The sequence below is a fragment of the Sylvia atricapilla genome, chromosome 17, assembly GCF_009819655.1.
Source record: "Sylvia atricapilla isolate bSylAtr1 chromosome 17, bSylAtr1.pri, whole genome shotgun sequence".
NCBI lineage: Eukaryota > Metazoa > Chordata > Aves > Passeriformes > Sylviidae > Sylvia > Sylvia atricapilla.
In genome coordinates, this window is record NC_089156.1 from 4,613,019 (window position 1) to 4,617,945 (window position 4,927).

The window sequence follows — 4,927 nt, forward strand, 5'->3', positions numbered from 1 at the left end:
GGAAGCCCAAAACATCAGAGCTCCACGTGCTCAGGTCAGCAGCCCTGTCCCGATTCCTGCCCTCCCCACAAGACCTGCGTTCACCTTGTCCCCATCCCAGCCGCTCTGACATTCTCCAGTTGCCTCCACTTTGTCCTGGACTGGAAAAGAAAAAAAAGGAGCACCCGGAGCTGCCTGCTGCAGCTCTCCCCTCTGCCTCGGGCCAGGCCCAGCCTCACCGACCAGGGCATGTCAGGGCACAGCAAGGTTTGAGGCCGGACCTCTTCTCTCCCAAGCTCACATCCCTTTTTACCTTTTCTGAGCCCTTCTTGGACCATTCAGCTTCTGCTTGCCACAAACCAGTGCCCGCTGCACTCACAGATCTTGCGACCCTTTCCGCCCCCCGGGTCTTGCCCTTCTCACCGATGTGCTGCTGGCAGAAGCAAAATGAAAGCCCTGTTTCCTCCCTTGCCCTCTCTGCGCCCATCCTCCTGCTTCCACCAGCGCTGGCCAAGCAGAAATTGTAAATAGAGTTCACTATTTGGATAAGGCTTTTTCTTTTTTTAATACCCAGGCCATACATCCAGTTTGCCGCTCAGGAAGTCGCACTAATTGTCCTTTCCTATAGTCAAACAGATCTATCTTTTCAATGCCGTCTTTGTGTCTCTGCGTGCGAGGGAGAAAGAGGGAACGAGTGGATACGTTTATTCAATTATTTAAACACACACACAACACAACAAGAGGGCCGAGGAGCGCCGGTTCCTCCCGCAGGAGCCCTGCAGCTCTCCAGACGCGGCACTGCTCCCCCACCTCCCCGCAGACCCAGTAGAACAAGGCACTCGAGAGCACCCGGCAAAGAAACCGATTTTATCAGCTTTGACCATCGGCCGTGTTCTTTAACAACCCAGAACCGGAGCCTTTCCCATCTCCACACTCTCTCCCCCCCGGGCGTCTCCTCCGCGGCCCCGGCCCCGCGGGGCGAGAGCAGCTTCCCCCGGGGCTGGGAGCGGGGCCGGAGCCGCGGAGGGGCCGAGCAGCACCGGGCACACGGCAGACGCTGCGGGTCAAAGAGGGGAGCCGGGAGCCTCTGGCACCGCCACTGACACCACACTTCGCTCCCGTTTTCTTCGAGATGCCACCAAGTCACCCGGTCATCGATCGCTACCCCGGGCGGGGGGAGGACCAGCTGTTGCAAAAGGACATGGTAAATCTAATAGGGGCTGCCGTCAATAAAGAAATGACAGGGAAGAAGAATCGGCTTCTTAAAGTCTGCTGAACTAACACTCATCATGCAGCCGCGGACACGTATTCTCCATCGAAGCCTGGTATCCATTACTATTTTCCTTTCGAGGTTTCAATTAAAGAGCTGTAACCCCCACACGCACACCCCAAGGCAGGGCATACATGAAAGGGAAGAGGACGCAGCGGACAAACTCCTGCCAGCCCCGAGCCTCTGACGTGCCCAAGCGAATCCCCCCGGCCCCGAGCGGCAGCGGGACCCGGCAGCGGCCCCGCTCCCTCCGGCCGGCGCCTCTGGCCATGGGCTGCGCGACCCAAAAACTGCTCAAGGTGCGTGTTCCCCGCGAATCTGGGCACCAGAGGAGCGGCCGTGTCCCCAAAAACTTCATTTCACTCCTCCCTTCTCGCGTGAAACAAATCCTAAATTGTCCCCTTAAAAAAAACCTACCAAAACCCAAAAAACCCCAAACCAACAAGAACAAAACCCAACCAACCAAAAAAAAAAAAAAAAATCCCCACAAAAAAAACCAAACAACAAAAAACCCTCCAAAAACCAACCAAACAACCCCCTTCTCAAAACCACAAAAAAACCCAAACAAAAAAACAAAACCCCACTCCACCTTTTTTTTCCTTTTTTTTTTTTTTTTTTTTTTTTTTTCGGTGAAAAGGAGAAGACCTTTATCTATTTCTTTCTTTATTTCTTTTTTTCTTTTTTTTTTTTTCCCCTCAATGTTTCAGTTAGGAGGTTCGGGGCGGGAGGGAGACTGCTGGGAACGGGATATTTTTTCCTCTCCTGGAGCCCTTCTGTGCGTTTGACCCTTGGCATCTGCCTGCGAAGGGCGAGGGAAGGGCTTCACCCGCCCTCCCTTCAAACAGGAGCTGCAAAAGGCAACCGAAATGTGCCAGCTCAGCCCTGGGAAACCTTCGGGTAGCGGCAAATTTCTCAGAAGAACTTGACCGCTTCGGTCAGCCTGAAACTCTCACCCGACGTGCAGGGCAGGGGGCTGCGGGCTCCCTCGGAGCGCCGCTCCACAGGGTGTGGTGGACGGAGAAAGTCCTCTCCTCCTTCCCCACCCTGTCCCCAGCGTCCCCTCTGTCAGGGGACACCTTCCCGCGGGGGCTGAGCCAGGAGTTGAGCCCCAGGACTGAGAGCCCCTGCCCCCGGCCCGTCGGGGCACCGGTTCCCACTGAACTTCACCAAAAAATCTCCTCTACACACAGGATCCAGCAAAACCCTCCGGAGATTATTTCCCTGGGGTGCACGACAAGATGGAAATAAATAATAATAAAAAAAAAATAATAATAATAATAAAAAGAAGCAGAAAAATAAATCAGGGGCTCCTCTCAGTCTCTGGGGCGTGGGAGGTTTTGTAGCGCCGTTTTATTTTAGTTGAGTATTTTGAGCAAACTTCAGATTGATTTCCGGAAAGCGCAAAGGCGCACACATGGGAAAGTGAAAAAACCGGTCCTTCGAGGTCATCTGAGAAGGGGAGACGGGATCTGTATCCTTCTTCCCCGCCTGCCCCCCCACCCCCAAAAAAAGAAAAAGCCAAAAAAAGAAGTAACAGAAGGGGAAAGATCCCATGTTTTTATAGTTTAAAAGTACTTTGAATTATTTGCTTTTAATGGCACACGTGGCTGCAGCAAAGCCGGGCTCTGCTTTCGATCTTGCACTTGCTCCCTGCTTTTCTGTACATCTATGTCTGGGTGTGTATACATCCCCGAGCTTTACAGCCCCCATTTCACGGCCAGGTTTCTCTCTCCTCGTCTCCCCACCCTTTCCCCTGGACCAAAAACAAGTCCCAGGCCACTCTCGCTCCGTCGGTAATGACTGTTCTGCTGGCATTCAGCAAGGCGGGCAGAGCCGGCTGCTGCCGCGGCGTTTCTCTGGAGCAGCGGGAGTGTTGCGAAAATTTATTAAACCCAGATGATCCGGGAGTTGGGGCAGACGGAAAAGATTTCCAATTAAAGCCGAGCGGAGCAGAATACAACCAGCTCCGCGTCGCAGGTGTAAACTGCTTTTGTGCAGCTCTCGCTGCGCTTCCCAGAGCGGCTCCTTCCCTTTGCTGGAACTGGGCTTAGAGGGGAAAGGTTTGGGGTTGGGGTTTGGGTTTTTTTTTTTTGTTTGTTTTTCCCGCAGGAGATTTTGCTAGGGAGCCACGGGGCTCGGCCCGGCGCCGGGCTCCGCGGCGAGGAGCATCTTTCCCCGCGGTCGATGCGCGCCTGGGCGGCTCGGTGCCGGCAGCCCCCGCGGGGCCACGGGCCGCCACCTCCAAGCCCTGAAAATTCCCCGCTCACCTGTTGCTTCAGCCGCTCCTTTAACGGCCATGGGCTTAAGGAGAAGCTAAAACGCTCACAAAGCGGCTCGGGGGGAAGCGGCGGTGAGAAGGAATGACTCCAGGTAGATGGGAGAGATGGGGAAGGACAGAACAGACCAGGAGCCGGGGTATCGCTCCCGATCCTCGGGACAGGAAAGGGAATGCGCTCCCGCAGAGCACAGCCGCTTTCTGCTCGTTTTGGTACCGCTTCTCGGGGGAGTTGGGAGCGTTAATTCTCCCCGAAAATTGGGTCCTTGTTCATCAGGAGTATTCGGGAGCCCAAACCACGCCGTGGTCCCCGGGAGCCACCCCCCTCAAAGAGCTTTTTGCTCCTCAGAGTGAGGCTTGACACACAGTCCGTGCGCGGGGCACTCAACTTTCTGATGTTACAGTCTAAATAAGGGAGAAAAGCATTAATGAATGTTTAATCCTTGTTTTCTTTAAATACCATTAGGACAATTGTCCGGACCCCGGGTCAGGGAAAAATGCTGTTCAGTGGAGACAGGAAGGCGACGGCTTGGAAGGAGAAGGGGGGATTTGAAGAGCGAATAAGTGGGTGCATAGTGCCTGGAGCTCACCTTCTGCAAAGACAAGGTGTGATTAATGCCCGACACTTGTGGAGCCGTTTGCCCCTGCCCTGGCTCACAAATCCTGCTGCTCGTCCCCCGACAGCCAAGTCAGCAGAGCAGATTGTGAAGCCTCCGCACGCTGGGAGGGGGGTGGGAGAGGGAAAAAAAAAAAAAAAAAAAAAAAAAGAAAGAACATACAAGACAAGCCCGTCCCAAGAGCTGGAGTGGGCAGAGTATTACATGTACAAACATCCAAACAAGATTCGAGCAGTACAAAGCGTCGGAAAATCCAGAGCAGCCACATAAAAAGAGAAGTTAAGTAGGAAGTGGTGTAAAAGTGTTGTCATTTATTTTGCCTTCCCTTACAGATGTTCTGCATAAAGCCCTATCTTAATGAGACGGAGCGAGGGAGGGGTGAAGGCCGGCTGAACCCCGCGCTGCCGGGGAGGGGGCGCGGGGGTCCCGCCGAGGCTCCGTGGGCTCCGACCACGGGATGGCGCCGCGGCCGCCGCCTCTCACCTGCCGGAGCGGGGCTCACCTGGGCGGCCGCGGCTCCTCCAGCCCGGCCCGGGGCACCCCCAGGCCCGACCCCGCCCGGGGAGCGGTGGCATCGCTCATCCCAAGGGATCGCAATAAAAGAGCTTTTTGAAGTGACAGCCAGGCGTTTATGGGCTGAGAGACAGCGCCAGGCACGGGCACAGCATCGCTGCTCCTGCGCCGGGGACCCGCGGGTGGCGCGGGGTAACCTGTCCCCGGGGAGGGCGGGGAGGAAGGAGGGAGAAGGGGATGGGGGAAAGTTCCGATCCTGGCGGTCAGAGTTTG

At 55.4% G+C, this 4,927-nt stretch overlaps 1 long non-coding RNA gene across 1 annotated transcript; it reads left to right on the forward strand.

Annotated features, from left to right (window-relative positions):
- The first annotated feature begins 358 nt into the window (after positions 1 to 358).
- LOC136368877 (uncharacterized) lies at positions 359 to 4,519 on the forward strand. Its single transcript, XR_010744923.1, has 3 exons — positions 359 to 1,304; positions 3,991 to 4,130; positions 4,474 to 4,519. It is a non-coding gene; the product is annotated as an uncharacterized lncRNA (long non-coding RNA).
- Positions 4,520 to 4,927: the final 408 nt, after the last annotated feature.